The 19,616-nt window shown below is 39.2% G+C and overlaps 2 protein-coding genes across 2 annotated transcripts in view; one reads left to right on the top strand and one right to left on the bottom strand.

Moving 5' to 3' along the window:
- LOC101738281 (solute carrier family 28 member 3) overlaps positions 1-15,773 on the bottom strand; it is a 40,572-nt gene extending 24,799 nt beyond the window's left edge. The window contains exon 1 of the mRNA XM_004933250.5: positions 15,595-15,773. The gene's annotated coding sequence lies outside the window, so the exon portion shown is untranslated. The remainder of the gene's footprint in view (positions 1-15,594) is intronic.
- Positions 1-19,616, top strand: part of LOC101735982 (transcription factor CP2-like protein 1) — a 204,404-nt gene that overhangs the window by 15,993 nt on the left and 168,795 nt on the right. The gene's annotated exons all lie outside the window — the stretch shown is intronic.

Here is a 19,616-nt window from a genome sequence, read left to right as displayed (position 1 = left end):
TTGAAAATGTGGTGAGCAGGTTTTAAGCATCTATCAAATATTTTGAATTATAATTTGCGTAATTACTGGTGGTAGGACCACTTGTGAGTCCGCGCGGATAGGTACCAACGCCCTGCTTGTTTCTGCCGTGAAGCAGTGATGCGTTTCGGTTTGAAGGGTGGGGCAGCCGTTGTAACTATGCTGAGACTTTGGAACTTGTATCCCAAGGTGGGTGGCGCGTCTACGTTGTAGATGTCTATGGGCTCCAGTAACCACTTAACACCAGGAGGGCTGTGAGATCGTCCTCCCATCTAAGCAATAAAAAAATAATAAAAAAAACCTGTATGACGGCTACCCACCATAGTCTGCTCACAATCACGGCGTATGGAGCTTAACGAAGATTCTGGAGGAGGTTTCCTCCGTATCCTGGACTGATTTTATCTGAATACCACAGACCTTCGATCGATATTGGGTTTTACAAAAACAATCTTTGTATCAATGCGTTTCGGTTTGAAGGGTGGAGCAGCCGTTGTAACTATACTTGAGACCTTAGAACTTGCATCTCAAGGTGGGTGGCGCATTTACGTTGTATATGGGTCCAGGTCCAGTGACCACTTAACACCAGGTGGGCTGTGAGCTCGTCCACCCACCTAAATAATAAAAAATAAAAAAATCCTAATTTTACTAGAAGATTTTACGTAACAATCAATAATATAATTAAGCAAGTAGAGACTATTATAGTAAATGAATTTCGAATACCGTGTTCTTTGAAGTGAAAACTTCTTTAGAATCGTTGTGATTTCAAACCGGATGCAACGGAAAAAACGACAGGTAAGAGACACAAACATAAAAATGTGTAGGATGAAGCCAGCAAAGAATGAGACAGAAATATACATACTATTTAATACAGCGCCATCTGTGAGATTTTTTAATACTAACGTGTGTATGAAAGCTCGTGTAGTGAATTTTAATTTAGGATTATACGTGAAATTAAAATATCAATTCACAGAGGGCGCTACCTTACAATTATTTACTAATGACAAAATTTTACATATACTTAAGACGTTTAGGATAATTGTATTTTTATTTTGGAGGGTTTCATTTCTACCACGTGTGAATTGCACACATTTTGTTTTTTTTTTTTCTTGTAATACATCCTAATTCATCTATAAAATACGACGTCAATTAAGTAATATCCAGTGAGAGCGCCATGTTTTTTTTTGTTACTACGAATTAATTAAACAAACCAATCCTTCAAGATTTAAATCGATAATTGTTTTCGCAATAAAACTCTCAAGGTCCTTTGGATGGCGTCACGGTGTCAGGTCGACGCCATGCGATTTTGAACTTTAACTTAACAGAGTTTTAATGTGTCATTTAATAGCATTTGAAAGCAGTCGAGTATTTTCCAAGGATACAGGACCTCCATACGGGGGTGAGTGCAAATCAGCGCTGTCTGATGCATCCACTTTGAACAGCATCAGCGGAGCTACCTCCTTTTGTCTTTTTTTGTTTAATCTTTATATTAATACGTGAAGCAAAAATTTTGTATCCCTTTTTACGAAAATTGCGTGGACGGAGGAGTATGAAATTTTCCACACTTATAGAGAATATAGAGAAGAAGTGCACAGTGCTAATATTTTTTTAAAATAATGCATAAAAGATACATTAAATCGATAAAGAAAACATTACACACACTACATACCATGTATTTGACGCACACAAGCATGCATACTATTTATTGTCAAACTTTTGTTCTTGGCGTCTGTTGTCAAATTGAGAATAGATTAAATATTGTTTATCTTTGTTAATATTTTTTATAGTGGCGAATTTTGTAATTAGAAATATAAAATACAATCATAATAGTGTACAAACTTACAATTCCAATTAATTATAGTCGAATTTCGACTACTGCGGGACCTCTAGTTTTATTTATTGTGTGAAAGGCAATACATTATTTTATTATTTACTAGCTGACCCGGCAGACTTCGTAGTTAGATGGGTGAACGAGCTCACAGCACCTGGTGTTAAGTGGCCACTGGAGCCCATAGACATCTACGACGTAAATGCGCCACCTACCTTGAGATACAAGTTCTAAGGTCTCAGTATAGTTACAACGGCTACCCCACCCTTCAAACCGAAGCGCATTACTGCTTCACGGCAGAAATAGGCAGGGCGGTGGTACCTACCCTCGCGGACAAGAGGTCCTACCACCAGTAATAGTGTATAGTATATATATAGTAATAGTGTGTAAGTCTTAAAACAGCCTATGCGCCTGTACAACAAAATTCCACAAGATGTTCAGAACCTAAATATACATAGGTTTAAGAAAACTATTAAAGAACATCTGTGCAATAAAGCTTACAATAAAGTCAATGATTATCTAGAAGATTGCACAAAGTGGGAATGAGTTGCTCGCTCCGGGCATTTCAATATTGCAATAATTGTTACGTTATAATACTCATTGTAAAAATTAATATTGAATATTTTTTTTATCTAATATAAAAAAAAAAGAAAAAAGACAATATGCCCGCTGAGTTTCTTGCCAGTTCTTCTCAGGACGGAGGCTAGTTCTTGTGAATTGGCGGTAGTTCTTTATGACGTTCAACAAGTATGGACTTTCATTTATCTTGAATAATTTTTTTTTGATTTGATTTGAAATCATACGCTTGCCACTTAAAGTTATTTATGTATGCCCTCTAAGCTACATTAAACAAAGATTACAAATTATACATACAAGCGATCGAAGTTGATAAGAGTATTTATTAAATTATCGATAACCGATAAAACATTATTAGCAGGACGTTTTAACAACTCGATTAAAGTTTTATCTGCTATCTGAGTAATTTGAATATGCAAAAAGATACTAGTGTTTTTTTTTTCATTTCTTCATCAAGTATTTTTTTAAAGGTTATATATTATATTGCTCTGGCGTGTGATCCCAAGGCTCAAATAATAATAATAATGACGGAACAATAACAATTCAATATTTAAAAAAAAATTTAAAAAATAATATTGAAAAATAATTGAAATCCAACTAAAAAATAGAAAATCAATTTTAATAAATTTGAATTAAAAATAGTGTAAGAAAAAAATATTTTATTTTAAATAAAGCACCTTGAGATATAAGTTCTAAGGTCTCAAGTATAGTTACAACGGCTGGCCCCACCCTTCAAACCGAAACGCATTACTGCTTCACGGCAGAAATATGCGGGGTGGTCATATATCGATGGGGGTGGTGGTTAGGCACCCGCGCGGACTCACAAGTAAGCTATGCTGCTTTAATTCAATTCAAAATGATTTATTTGCCAGAGACATGGTACATAAATAATCTATACTAATATATTATAAATCTACAGTCGAAATCGACGGATGTTCCGTTATAACTACTAAACCATGCATCCGATTGACTTGAAACTTGGTATCCATGTAGAAAATACATGAATCTAATGGGTAGGCTAATATTTATATGACTTGGACTCCCTAATAGTATTGACAATAAAGAATAATGTTAATTTTAAATGCCCACCGAAGCAGGTGAGTATGGCTTGTAAGCTTATATTATTGGACCCCATTTCGGGTATAGGCCTTCTCCAGTTTACAACACTCTTCCCTATTCTTGGCTTTGTTTCTCCATTATTTTCAAGTTGCTGCTATTATTTTGTCGATCCATCTGATCCTTGGTCGACCTCTTCTTCTTTTGTCCATTGGTGCTTCCCATGTTTTAATTTATAATGTCCATCTTTTGTCCGTATATCTCGCAAGATATCCTGCCCAACGCCACTTTTGTGTTACACCGTATCTGAGATCATCTATCAACTTTTTTTTTTTTTGTCTATTGTATTCGCTTCTTATCTTTTGTATCAGCATTTTGTAAGGTTCAAATATGGTTATTAAATAAACTGATTTCCGATTCCCAATTATGAAGCTGTGAGCTCGCATGAAATGCAAAACCACATATGTACCGCCACTATCTCAAGATGGTATTGGTGGTAGGACCTTTTGTGAGTCCGCGCAGTAGGTACCACCACCCTGCCTATTTCTGCCGTGAAGCAGTAATGCGTTTCGGTTTGAAGGGTGGGGCAGCCGTTGTAACTTTACCTGAGACCTTAGAACTTATATCTCAAGGTGGGTGGCGCATTTTTACGTTGTAGATGTTTATGTGCTCCAGTAACCACTTAACACCAGGTGGGCTGTGAGCTCGTCCAACGAAAAAGGAAATAAAAAAAATGCCATATACAATTCTTCATAAATCTATATCTATTTTTATGTACTATAGGTCCCGCAATAGTCGAAATTCGACTATAATTAATTGGAATTGTAACTTTGTACACTATTATGATTGTATTTTATACTTCTATTATCACAAATTTCGCCAAGGCTACACTATAAAAAAATATTAATAAAGAACAACAATATATAATCTATACTCAATTTGACAACAGACGTCAAAAACAAAAGTATGACAATAAATAGTATGCATGCGTGTGTGCGTCAAATACATGGCATGTAGGGTGTGTAATGTTTTCTTTATTGATTTAATGAATCTTTTAAGCATTCTTTTAAAAAAATATTAGCATTGTGCACTTCTTCTCTATATTCTCTATAAGTGTGGAAAATTTCATACTCCTCCGTCCGCGCAATTTTCGTAAAAAGGGATACAAAGTTTTTGCTTCACGTATTAATATATAGATACCACAGTGAGGAGAACTTAAAATGACATTTTGTTGCTCTTACAAGATTCCCGCCGCCATAAATAATGAAACATTAGATCCAAGTCGTATGTTATTTCATAACGACTATTCTGACGGCATATATGTTTCAACTAAGATAGGCAATGTGGCTTCCACCTGCTAAAATTAGTGATTTAGGAAAAATTTGACAACACTATAAGTCCTTTCGGGATAAAGGGTTGCTTAATATACTCTCTGGTCCACAAGCTACCAATCGATCTGTAACTTTGACCCAGAGGATAATTCCCAGATATCATCTTTTTCCTCTGCCGATGATGCCGATATGACTGATAATTTATGAATGTTATATTATAAATTGACATGTTAGTCATCATAAAATTAATTCTATATTTATTTTATACTAGCTGACCCGGCAGACTTCGTAGTGCCTCAATCGACAAATAAAAGACACATCAAAGGAAAAACAAAATTGTTTGTTTTTATATAATTCCGAGCTTTTTTTATATTTTCTTTTAAGCCTTCCCTGGACTTCCACGAATAATTCAAGGACAAAATTAGCCAAATCGGTCCAGCCGTTCTCGAGTTTTAGCGAGACTAACGAACAGCAATTCATTTTTATATATAGAGATTTGCACAATTTTTATTCAAGTAAGAACATGCTGGAATATTAAAATTTTATAATACCTATATTTATGTACCATGTCTCCGGAAAATAAATCATTTTGAATTTAATTGAATTGAAGAAGCATAGCTGTCTGGTGGTACGACCTCTTGTGAGTCCGCGCGGTCAGGTACCACCACCCTGCCTATTTGTGCCGTGAAGCAGTAATGCGTTTCGGTTTGAAGGGCGGGGCAGCCGTTGTAACTATACTTGAGACCTTAGAACTTATATCTCAAGGTGGGTGGCGCATTTATGATGTAGATGTCTAAGGGCTCCAGTAACCACTTAACACCAGGTGGGTTGTGAGCTCGTCCACCCATCTAAGCAATAAATAATATTGAGCGAACGCTGTCTTTGTGCTTCGGCTATCTCTTAACGTCACACGATCCACGGAATATCTCTATATTTGTAAGTTAGACACGTGTCGAGAACAAAACGATCGAAATGTTTTCATATCAAAACAAAAGAAAGAAAAAGTTACATTATATCTATATATTAATACGTGAAGCAAAAACTTTGTATCCCTTTTTACGAAAATTGCGCGGACGGAGGAATATGAAATTTCCCACACTTATAGAGAATATAGAGAAGAAGTGCACAATGCTAATATTTTTTTTAAATAATGCAAAAAAGATACATTAAATCAACAAAGAAAACATTACACACACTACATACCATGTATTTGACGCACACACGCATGCATACTATTTATTGTCAAACTTTTGTTCTTGACGTCTGTTGTCAAATTGAGATTAAATATTGTTTGTCTTTGTTGATATTTTTTATAATGTAGTCTTGGCGAAATTTGTGATTATAGAAGTATAAAATACAATCGTAATAGTATACAAACTTACAATTCCAATTAATTATAGTCGAATTTCAACTACTGCGGGATCTCTAGTTTATTTAGATTGATATAAAACAATTGTGTACGTGATAATTTTGTGTTAGAACAATCATCAGATGCGTAAATAAGACACCTGTTCCGTATATAAATAGTATTGTTCTGTTGATACAGTATGTGGAGTTAATCTGAAGACAATAACGTGTGTAGGAGTTTTATTTCCCACTCCCCGAACCGTGCAGCGAGAGAAAATGACAACTAAAATAAATAATAGGTTAAAAAAAAAGTAACAAAATACGCTTTTATAGAAAATCCAACAAAAAAAATAGAAATTAAATTTTAATAAATTTGAATTAAAACTAGTGTAAGAAAAAATGATTTTATTGTAAAAAAAAGCGGGGTGCTTTTCAGGATATTATCAAAATAACGCTAATACGCAGACTTAATTAGAAACTATTATATAATACTTTTACGGTTTAATCTTCCTGTTGGCATTGTTATTTGCGACATCTCGAATATTCGCACAGTTAATGTGATCACGGACGTTCTTCGTCAGTAAAACCGGTCATCGTTCTCGTCAAACCCGTCGCTTGCGGCAAAGGGCTCGACGAGTAAATTAACCCACAGACGCAGCCTACTGAGTTTCACGCCGGATCTTCACAGTGGGTCGCGTTTCCGACCCGGTGGTAGATTCTGCGAAGCACTGCTCTTGCTAGGATTCGTGTTAGTAACGTCATCAGGTCTGAGCCCCGTGAGCTCACCTACGCGTTCTGCGAATTTAACATAACCCCTTGAGGTTACTAGAAAATAGGTAGGATAAAAAAAAGTCAGTAATATCAGAGGTGATAAAACGTAAATATGAAAAGCGATATTTAAACTTTATCTATATAATAATACGTGAAGCAAAAACTTTGTATACCTTTTTACGAAAATTGCGCGGACGGAGGAGTATGAAATTTTCTACACTTATAGAGAATATAGAGAAGAAGTGCACAATGCTAATATTTTTTTTAAATAATGCGTAAAAGATACATTACATCAATAAAGTAAACATTACACACACTACATACCATGTATTTGACGCACACACGCATGCATACTATTTATTGTCAAACTTTTGTTCTTGACGTCGTGGTCAAATTGAGAATAGATTAAATATTGTTTGTCTTTATTAATATTTTTTATAGTGTAGTCTTGGCGAAATTTGTGACTATAGAAGCATAAAATACAATCATAATAGTGTACAAACTTACAATTCCAATTAATTATAGTCGAATTTCGACTACTGCGGGACCTCTAGTAATTGTAAATAGACATACTTTAACAAAAACCGACTACAAATAGAAAAAAAAGATATTCCAAAACAAATTAATATACACTAAAAACAATAATCATCGAAATCGGTTGGCGTGACATTGAGTTATTGAGTTATTCATCTATTTGTCGCGCACGTACTTAATGCAAATTTAAGACTTATATGGGTCTTCTCATGGATACCATTATCAGAACTGGACTAAACTGCTTTTGCTTTCTGATAAAAAAAAGAATAATCAAAATCGATTCACCCAGTCAAAAGTTATGAAGTAACAAATATTAAAAAAAACATACAGTCGAATTGAGAACCTCGGTTAACACGTTGACTGCAGAATTATTTTTGAGGAACTTTCAGCCAGTGCGTATGAGGTCTTTTCGAGGCAAGATTGGATTTCTTCACAGTGCGTATGAGAGCTGATAGGCCTCACAAAGGATCGTTATTGAATATGCACATACTGATAGAAATGTGGATATAGTCGCCTCTCGCACCGAGTGAAAGGTCGCGATTTTAACTGCAGTACTATTTTTTTTTATTTTTTTTTTATTGCTTAGATGGATGGACGAGCTCACAGCCCACCTGATGTTAAGTGGTTACTGGAGCCCATAGACATCTACAACGTAAATGCGCCACCCACCTCGAGATATAAGTTCTAAGGTCTCAGTATAGTTACGACGGCTACCCCACCCTTCGAACCGAAACGCATTACTGCTTCACGGCGGAAATAGGCGGGGCGGTGGTACCTACCCGTGCGGACTCCCAAGAGGTCCTACCACTAGTAGATAATACACATAGTTCTAGTTATGTTCGTAACTCTTTCGTCGTGCAATCTGTTCTGCTATGGAATGCGCTTCCTCTCGAGATCAAGACTATTACTAACCGCTGCACGTTCAAGTTAAGGGTTCGGCGAATGCTGTTGGAAAAGTTAGCGGAATCGTCATGAACTTATTAAGATGAAGTTGTTTGTTAAGGAAATTTATTAACATATTCCTTTTAATACTGTATAAACTATTATATGTATGTATGTATGTATATATGTATGTATGTAAATGTATATGTATATGTGATTTTGTATATATGTAGATATACTTTTTTTTGTATGTATTCGTAGCCTAATATAAATTTCATTGCCCCTACCACTATTTACTCTGCACTACCTTTGGTTGACTGGTAGAGAATGCCTTAGGCATTAAGTCCGCCAAGGTAAATTTTACATGAAGTATAATAAATAAATAAATAAATAAATAATCGCGCATGGGGCTTTTTAAGCAGCATAACGCAGTCAACGTGTTAAAAATTAGTTTTCATTTCGCTTGTATAGCCACGCGGCCCGTTTCGAAGCGACCACGCCAACTCCAAAAGTCAAGTCGCGAAACCAGTTCGCTCAATTGAAAGCGTCACCGACTCTGAATCTTAAAGGGAAAAACGGCAAGAGAAAAACATGACGATATGTTTATTTATTTGCTTATTATTTTTCCTTGTACATCGAGATACGTGGTAATTATGATAGACAAGCCCCAGCCCTCGCTTCGCTTATACTCGACTATAATTTATTATTCATTTTATTGAATTTTCTTTTCATACAAATCTGAAACCGAGCTAGTGTCTTAAAAATTCGTATCTATACTAATATTATAAAGCTGAAGAGTTTGTTTGTTTGAACGCGCTAATCTCAGGAACTACTGGTCCGATTTGAAAAATTCTTTCAGTGTTAGATAGCCGTTTATCGAGGAAGGCTATATATAGGCTACATAACACCACGTTAAGACTAATACAAGCGGAGCACCAATAAAGAATGTTTCAAAATCGGAGTATTTTTTCCTTTTGAGAGCTTCCGCTGCGTGCGCTGCAAAAACAGTTAAAGTTTCGCTAAAATAATGTATGACAGAATTGTTCCCCTTTAAAAGATCTAAAAAAAAGTTCGCGACAGCATATGTCTATATGTTAATGTTGGCTCACTATAACGTTTTTTACGCTAACCAAAATTGTTTTAAAATAAAGCATTATTTGTGAACTATTCCACGCGGACGAAGTCGCGGGCAAAAACTATTTACGGATAAAACGATGGCAATAATGGCTTAGACATAAAAAATAGATATGTCGGCACACGTCAGGGATGGCTGAGCGGTAGTTTCGTCATCACTCGTATTCGATTGAACTCAGTTTAGTCAATAAAACTTTTCAATAATAATTATTGAAACTCAACACACACAAATTTCACAATGACAGGATAAACCGACAGTTTCGTTGCACATACCGACAGACCGACTGACTGACTGACTGACTGACTGTCAGAGACTCACTGCTGAGACGGACGGAATCACTGTCTGACACGAATGCCACGAATAGCTGAAATAGCCTCTCAAGGCTATCAGCATAGGTAAGAAAAAAAAAGGTTACGTAGCAAACATACATTCATAAATTGTTACAAACTTTCGCCTTTATAATATTAGAAGGATTATCAATTTTCACACATCGAGTATAAGCTTACGTAAATATTACACATGTCCGCCTGGGGAGGGACCACCGCACTGCGTGTTTCTGCTACTAAGCAGTAATGCGTTCCGGTTTAAAAATTGCGATAGCCGTTTTACAAGACAACTTCGTCTTCGATCTCCGGTGACCGCTTAACACGAGATGTACCGTCGGTCAACCGTCTATGCAATAAAAGAAATCATATTTGAATAAGCGTAAATCAATATATTAAGCACCGCGTTTGTTTTAAACAAAAACAATAACTTACTAGAATTACTTTAATTAAAAAAAAAAAACAAAAAAATCTAACATAGTTTATAAGTTATTTGTAATATTAACACACTATGAGAGTATGATGATATCTAGAAATAAAAGATTTTTATTTTATTTTTATTGCTGTTCTATGTATTATTCTATGTTCACAATTTTGCAACTCCAAATTAGGAGACTTTTTGACGGGAACGCGAGGAGTGAAGTTGTGTGATTTGTTTTATTTTGTCTATTTAGTGTTTCTTCAGGTTTAAAAGTGTTATAACGGTGGTTTATTAACTGTTTAATATCCTGTGAAAGTGCATAAATGTGGGAAAAAGAAACAAAGCCGCTGGACGTAACTTCTCGGGATCCTCCAAAAAGTCCACTGAAAACTCAGTAAATGACCACCATTTTACTGAGATTATATTCCATCCCATATCATCTCATTTCATTTAATTTCATCCCTGTTGATTAATGTCTCAAATTAATCATCTTCATTTCATTTCACTCCATATTATCATTTTTGATAAAAATAAGAATAAAATTTAAAATAAGACATGACTTAAAGGTCTTAGTTACCGGGTCATAAAATCCCTTTAAAAAAAACTCCAAATTAGAATCATCGAAAAATTCCCGCTTCACAACACACCTTAGTGCATTAACCCCGTCGCTTGTCACATTTTTTAATGCATTGCGTGCCTTTGAATACATTGCGTGCCGTACAATACGTACTACGTGATACCATCACCAATACCGTCTTTACCATAAGGGCACACGGGGCCCGTGCCCAGGGACCCCATTCTTTTTTTTTTTTTTATGATTGAAGGATTACTGGTGGCCCGGAGGCCTTTCCAGTTTCACCAGGACAGGTGGGCGAGCAAAGGCTCAGCCAGGAGGGGTGGGATTTGCTAACAGCTACCCGAGCGCCTCCAAAGGAGACCTAACAGCTCAAGAGTAGCTGCTTCGCGAATTAATCTACTACCGGATCGGAATCGCGACTCGCTGAGAAGATCCGGCGAGAAACTCAGCGAGCTGATTCATGGGTTAGGTTGCACGGCGAACTCTTTGTCGAGTTCGACGAGTACGGTTACCGATGTCCCTAAGCCTGCTCTTAGTGTTAGAGCTGAAGGCGTCTAATGCAAAGGTTATTGGATCTGATGGATCCGTAAGGACGTGTCTAGGGCGTCGACGGTGACTGGCTCCTGCGTGATCAGGATTCGGGGAGTAGTCAGCGGTGGCAACGATAAGGCGATTATCATGACGCATAGCCTTATCGAAGTACCGTTCCGACGCTGACTTCATGTATTTCTGGATAGATTCGAGGCCCAGGTCGTCGTGTAGGTCAACGTTCCTCACGAACCACGGAGCTCCGACGGCTAACCTGCAAAAGCGGGATTGTAGAGATTGGAGGGTGTCTATGTGTGTGCGGGCCGCGTGAGCGAACACCACACTCGCGTAAGTCATGACGGGCCTTATGCAAGTTTTGTAAAGTGTCACCTTGTTCCGAAGGGACATTTTACTCCGCTTACAGATCATGGGGTAGAGTCTACCGAGGATAAACGCGGCACGGTCACGGACTGATTTTATATGCGGGCGGAATGTCATCGATGCATCCAGGGTAACGCCCAGGTACTTGACCTTCCTGGCCCAGGGTATGGGTTGTCTAAAGAGAGTAATTGGTGGTGTGAGATTCCTCCTCCTAATACGGGAGGAAATCCGTGTGGAGCTTCCCCTCTGAAATAGCACCGCAGTACTTTTCGCTGGGTTGATGTCTATGCGCCATTTTCGGAACCACTGTCCTAGGGCTAGGGCTGCGCTCTGAAGCTTCTTCGCGATTAGGGACTTGTTTCTACTGGAATAGTAAACAGTCGTGTCGTCGGCGAATAAAGCTAAATGGGTCGGCGGCGACCGGGGAATATCGTTAACGAATAAGCTAAATAGGAGGGGTGAGAGGACAGAGCCTTGCGGGACTCCAGCTGTGAGAGGTCGTGGGGAGGAGCGGGTTCCCTCGACTCGATATCGAAAAGAGCGGTTCGACAAGAAGTCCCGTATGATGAGCACGAGACTATCCGGCACGCCCATGTTGAATAGTTTGAAAATCAAACCGTTGTGCCAGACTTTGTCGAACGCTTTTGCGACGTCGAAGAAGAGAGCTCCCGTGTATAACGGTTTTGGTCGATTAAGCCCCACAAGAATGTGCTCCGTGAGGCGGTGCACCTGTTGAACGCATGAGTGATTTGTACGGAATCCGAATTGTTCATCGATGAGAATGCCCTTGGATGAGACGAAGCCTCTGAGGCGTTTGTAGAGCAGACGCTCATACAGTTTGCCTAGAGACATGAGGAGGCTAATCGGGCGGTAGCTCGTCGGATGATTTTTTGGTTTACCGGGTTTATGTAAGCCGATAACGTCCGCTTCTTTCCACACCGCGGGAAAGATACAGTTCGCCATAGCGGCATTGAAAATAGATGCCAACATTACGATGAGTTGGACGGGTAGAAGTTTAATAACGCGGTTGGATATACCGTCGGAACCGGGAGTCTTGCGGGGACGTAGGTCTTTGATCAAGTCTTTAACTTCCATCGGGGTGACGGGTGGTAGCGCATCCGAGGGTGTCAAGGAGGCTCTGCGTTCTACCTCACTGTCTACGAATTCTACATGAACAGGGTCCACGGATTGAGTGCTGGGCGTGCACTGGGTTTGCAATGTATCGGCCAGCAGCTCTGCTTTTTCGTCATCATCGAACGCCGCGAGTCGGCCTGAGGGGCCTACGAGGGGGGGCATACTTACTACCGTATCCGATTTGAGAGTACGAGCTAAGCGGTAGTAAGACCTTTGAGAGGGCGCGAGTCCTTCTAAGAAATCAGACCATCTGGCATCTGGGACTTCGGCGATGCGAGACTTTACGTCGCGTTGTAGGGCACGCATTCGAATACGATTTTCCGTGGTAGGATACCTGTCGTAGGCGCGTATCGAGGCGTTCTTAGCTCTAAGGAGTTCCCTAATATCGTCGGACAATTTGAAGCGGTGAAGGAAGTCCTCCGCTACAACTTGTTTCGATGACCTATCTAATGTCGAGGTGATGTGTGACGTTAAGATGTCTATGGCTTCAGCGGTATCCTGAAGAGACGGGGTAGAGTCCGGGCTAAACGGGAGCGATGGTGGATCAGATTCAGCCAGGCTGATGCCCAGCGTGTGCCAATCCACCACAGTCCTCGTGACGGGAACGGAATCGGGAGCGCGACCGAGCTTCATAACGACGGGACGGTGGTCTGAATCTAACTCTGAAACTACTTCGATCGAGTGTAAGCGCAGAGTTACGTTTTTTAATAATGCTATGTCGAGTATATCCGGGCGATGCGCGATATTTAGCGGGTAGTGAGTCGGGGTTAGCGGAGCGACGATATCGAAGGCGAGATCATCGACTAACGCGTCAAGCCGCCTGCCATTCGGAGTTGTAGTGTGTGAGTTCCACCTGATGTGTTTACAATTTAGGTCGCCCGCCAGAATGACAGAGCTCTCCATGCCGAGCAACGCCTCGATATCACTGCTTAGAACGATCTTATCCGGTGGAAGATAAACGGACGCGATAACGATCGGCGCGTGTCCCGTCAGTGAGATTCGGCACACTGATGCTTCGATATTAGCGAGCGCGGGAGGATCGAGCGGGACGCAATGCAGGGCTCTTCTATAGTAAATGACGGTACCACCACCACGAGCAGAGAGCCTGTCGTTCCTGACCATGTTATAGTTCGCGATTTTAGGGTCACGGCGCGCGGGCTTAAGTAGGGTCTCCTGCACTAAAAAGATATCAATTTGATGGGGCCCCCATTCTCAGGGGGCTCCGAAAGACACACAATTTCTCTCACACGTTTATTCTCAAAACATTTTTGTCGGGCACATTACACTTTTTTCACAAATCAGTAATCAGAAGGTATTTACAAGGCATATACTATGTCTATAACAGAAGATTTTGCTCAACAGAAGTCCCGAAAGAAACCGTTATCGAAATCGTAACCAAAAAACCAGCAGCATTCTAATATCATTAATGACATAATAAATCATACTGTATTTGATTACCTATAATAAATGGTCATACTCAGTAAAAAAATGTTATTATAATTCGCTTTTTTTACTTTTCAAAAGGGCCTCAAATTCTTGTGTGCCCAAGGGCCTCGTCTTAGTTTAAGACGTCCCTGACCATCACATACTTATCATATGTACCACTACCACCAAAGAGGTCTTCGAGCGAAAGCTGATCTCCAAATTGCTGTTTTCAAAGTTTCATAATACAATAAAAACAGTAATGTATTTGTATGCGTAAATCGTAAGAGAAAGTATCAATTTGGCATTAGTCGAGCTAAAGCGTTTGCCTTCTGTCTATATCTATATTTATGTGGGTTCATTTATTATTGCGTTTTGATAGCTTAGCGGGTTTCTGAATAATAGTGAATACGTATTGATACAAGCTAACATCAAACGTAAAAAAACATTTCAAACACACAATACATACACGATATGCACACGATAATCGGTAACGATTTTGATATCGTGTCGGTCGATGTAAAAGTGCTCAAAGAATGCCAATAAAAATATTTACCGTTGATTAAATAAATTTACTATACGTATTTTTATTATAGAATGTATACCTATTCGGAATGTATATTGAAGTGGTTATCTTAAGAAGTGTTTTACCTATTCACAACACTTAATCAAGGACACATTCAAAATTTGCTATTTCTTCTTTATTTTTAATTTGGGTACTACATAAGAATTTTTTATTTTTTTTTATTTTGACTCCCCAATAGCTCTACTATGAGGTGTTTCAGGATTATCCATTATTTCAGGGACACCCTGTATATCAATGAGACCGTGGGATGGAACTGAATGGAACATAGATATAGATATATTTCAACACTAGAAAAACCTCACAATTCAAACTGGAACACCAGTTGGCTGCAAAATTAGGAGGATGACGGTTAGCCCATATACAGAAAATATTAATTTAACTAGCTGGAGGAATCCGTCCGACGGGGGACACATCAAAGGAAAAACAAAATTGTTATTTTTATTTCATTCCGAGCATTTTCATATTTATCTACCTTTTAAACCTTCTCTGGACTTCCACGAATAATTCAAGACCAAAATTAGCTAAATCGGTCTAGCCGCTCTCGAGTTTTAGCGAGACTAACGAACAGCAATTCATTTTTATATATAGAGATTAACTATATTAATGAGACCGTCGGATGGATCATAGATAGACAGAAGCACTAAAAAAACCTCACAATTCAAACTGGAACACCAGTTTGCCGCAAAATTAAGATGACGGTTAGTCCAAATACAGAAAATACGAATTTAATATTAAAACAATACTCACTCAAAGCGACGCTTCAAATAATTTGTGAACTGAATATTTTATTAACGCGTTTGTTTTTTTGGAGCGTTTCGATAAAACCGGAGTCTTGCTTCGGCGGCGACTCGCGCTCGTCAAGGCTTCCAAGCGACTAAGGTTGTCGCGCGTTCCGACTGATTACGACCGAGGTTGTGCTCTAACACACATGAGTCCGTAATAAAATTTAAAGGACTCGCATTTTTTTTCTACCTATTATAGTGACATCGAGTTGTCATGCGTTTTTACTGGTGGTAGGACCTCTTGTGAGTCCGCACGGGTAGGTACCACCACCCTGCCTATTTCTGCCGTGAAGCAGTAATGCGTTTCGGTTTGAAGGGTGGGGCAGCCGTTGTAACTATACTGAGACCTTAGAACTTATATCTCAAGGTGTGTGGCGCATTTACGTTGTAGATGTCTATGGGTTTCAGTAACCACTTAACAAGAGGTGGGCTATGAGTTCGTCCACACATCTAGGCAATAAAAAAAAAAGAAAAAAAAAGAAAAGAAAAAAAACCGCCTACCATCCGGCTATGGAATGAGCTCCCCTCCACGGTGTTTCACATGTCCTTCTTCTAACGAGGCTCGTGGAGAGTATTAAGCGGTAGGCAGCGGCTTGGCTCTGCCCCTGGCATTGCTGGAGTCCATGGGCGACGGTAACCACTCACCATCAGGTGGGCCGTGTGATCGTTCGTCTGTCTACATGGGCAAAAAAAAAAACATTCGCCGATCGATTAGGTGAGCTCACGGGGCTCTAACCTGGTGACGTTGATAACACTAGCCCTAACAAGAGCCGTGCATCACTGAATTTACCAGCAGATCGGAAACCACTGAGAAGATCCGGCGAGAAACTCAGTGGGCTGTGTCTGAGGGTTAATTTACTCGTCGAGCCCTTCGTCGCAAGCGACGGGTTCGACGAGAACGATGACCGGTGCTTGAGTACCTAAAAGCTCCGTTAGTGGATCGGGAGGATCCGAAATGACGTGTTTTGGGTGACGTCGACTGCTTACCGTTTTGTCCGCAGGATCGGGAATGTAGTTACCGGCGGCCACGATGAGAGGGTTCTCGTGTCGTGCCGCTTTCGCGAAATGGCGCAGCACTGATGTCGACTGCATATATTTACTGATGGACTCTAGGTCCAGGTCGTCGTGGAGGTCGAGGCTTCTGACGAACCACGGTTTCTCCGAGGGCTATCCTGCAAAAACGGGATTGAATGATTTGAAGGGGTTTCAAGTTAGTGCAGGCAACATTCACGCGAGCGACTTGCATAGGTCATGACGGGGCGTATTAAAGTTTTGTAGTTTGTAGAACTTATTTCCAAGGGACAATTTACTTCGCTTGCAAATCATCAGATAGACGTGTCCTCCTAGTATGAACGCGGCACGGTCACGTACCGACCTTATTGTAATAAGGACCCCAGTGCACCTAAGGACAATCAAAACTAATTTTACGGTTTAAATCTAGCGGTTCTTAACTGTCATAGTGTTTAGTTTTTTTTTTTTTTGCCGTATTGGCAGACGATCGTACGGCCCACCTGATGGTGAGTGGTTACCGTCGCTCATCTTAATTTGTATAGTTCTGTTTATATTTAAATTAATTGATATCCCAGTTTACTTTTGTATAAAATAATATGGTATACTAGCTGAGTCCCGCGATGTTACTCGCGGTTATTTTCGTATCGCGGGTGACACCGCGGGGCGAAGCTAGTCTAAAAAAAGTAGCCAAGCTACTCCTTATATCATCAGCTACCTATCAGTGAAAGTCCCGTCAAAATCGGGCCAGCCGTTCCAGAGATTAGCCGGAACAAACAGACAGACAGACAGACAAAATTTAAAAAAAAATGTTGTTTTGGTATACGTACTGTGTATACATAGTTATGCATTTAGTAAAAGTGGCTATTTTATTATTACAAACAGACACTCCAATTTTATTTATTTGTATAGATGACTGTGGTTTAAAAGCAAGAAAATAAGTTACAATAGCAAAAAAATACAACAAAAAGCTTTTCTTTTCTGTTCATTGTGATTCATCTTGGATAACCAAGTTAGTGGTGATATATCAATCAGGATATCAGGTCGAAGTGGTAAATTTTATTATAATTGATCCTTCACGTGTGTGCGAACTTTTAAGTTAATCTGACGTCTTGATATTGCTGATAATCGCGATAAAATGATACCGTTACACAGATATATAATATTACAAATAATATTGTATAACCTATTATAATTTTAATCATTGTTTAATTATTTAATTATCGACTTGTTGTTACTTGATATTATATTGACATTTCTTTTTTTTTTTTTTGATATGACATGTCATTTATTAGACATGATATTTATCTATATATTAATACGTGAAGCAAAAACTTTGTATCCCTTTTTACGAAGATTGCGCGGACGGAGGCTTAGGGACCCCGGTAACCGTACTCGTCGAACTCGACAAAGAGTTCGCCGTGCAACCTAATCCATGAATCAGCTCGCTGAGTTTCTCGCCGGATCTTCTCAGCGGGTCGCGATTCCGATCCGGTAGTAGATTCATTCGCGAAGCAGCTGCTCTTGAGCTGTTAGGTCTCCTTGGGAGGCGCTCGGGTAACTGTTAGCAAATCCCACCCCTCCTGGCTGAGCCTTTGCTCGCCCACCTGTCCTGGTGAAACTGGAAAGGCCTCCGGGCCACCAGTAATCCTTCAATCATAAAAAAAAAAGAAAAATGAATTGTCAATGTTATGTACGCCATTATTGTCACATGCATTAGGCCATAAATTAAATAGTTTAAGTTATTTTCAATGTTCAAAGTTCGTAATGTGGCAGTACTTTTTTAAATAAATAAATATGTATGTAATTTAATATAAATCTCATTGCACCTACCACTATTTACTCTGCACTACCTTTGGTGGACTGGTAGAGAATGCCTTAGGCATTAAGTCCGCCAATGTAAATTTTACATGAAGTGTAATAAATAAATAAATATATAGATACAGATCGAGCTAATCAAATCGAGTTAAAAAGACTCGCATCGAGTCCGTATAACACGTTTATTGAATAAACAGCTGTGTGATAAGAATACGTCACAGATATTTTTAAACATTAAATAAAACACGTTCTTGAATCTAATAAATAAGGCTCGTTTTTGTTTACCTCGAACAATACTTATGACGTTTGTATTTATCGAAATTCGTAATGCTGTTTCTCACAAAAATGTATATGGTTTAGTGCGTGGAAAATTGCACATGAACTTGGTCGATTTACATTCGCTTTTTTGTTTCTCGAAGTATTATTCTATTAACACGCTTTTTATATCGTCGCTTGCGACGAAGGTCTCGACGAGCGAATTAACCAATAGACACAGCCCAATGAGTTTCTCGCCGGATCTTCTCAGTGGGTCGCGTTTCCGATCCGGTGGTAGATCCTGCGAAGCACGGCTCTTGCTAGGGTCAGTGTTAGCAACTCTCCGGTTTGAACCCCGTGAGCTCACCTACACACGTTAGGGTGAAGCTTAAATAGCCTCTCAAGGCTATCAGCATAGGTAGGGAAAAAAAATTAGCTTTCTATAGCTTGTTTTTTTTTTGGGTTTGAAAGATTACTGGTGGCCCGGAGGCCTTTCTAGTTTGAACAGCACGTGTGGGCGAGCAAAGGCTCAGCCAGTATAGCCTGGTGATGTTGTAACAAAAACTTTAAACGTAATTTTCGCTGACTTCAAGGCGACGGATCAACTTGATTTTTTTTTTCGCGTGTACACATCTATGATTGAATAGTGATACGTTTTTTTATAAATTCGCTCTAATATCCTGACCGGAATTGACAGCATTAAAAAAGTATTGTTAATCCCGTTTTGTTAATTAAGACGCGGTTTTTGTTTCACTATTTTAAAACTGGAGCCCATAGACATCTACAACGTAAATGCGCCAACCATCTTGAGATATAAATTCTGAGGTCTCAGGTATAGTTACAACGGCTGCCCCGCCCTTCAAACTGAAACGCATTACTACTTCACGGCAGAAATAGGCGGGGTGG

This window comes from Bombyx mori, chromosome 2 (genome assembly GCF_030269925.1).
Source record: "Bombyx mori chromosome 2, ASM3026992v2".
Classification (NCBI taxonomy): Eukaryota; Metazoa; Arthropoda; class Insecta; order Lepidoptera; family Bombycidae; genus Bombyx; species Bombyx mori.
Note: the sequence above shows the minus strand (reverse complement) of the source record. Positions and strands in the feature narration are given on the sequence as shown.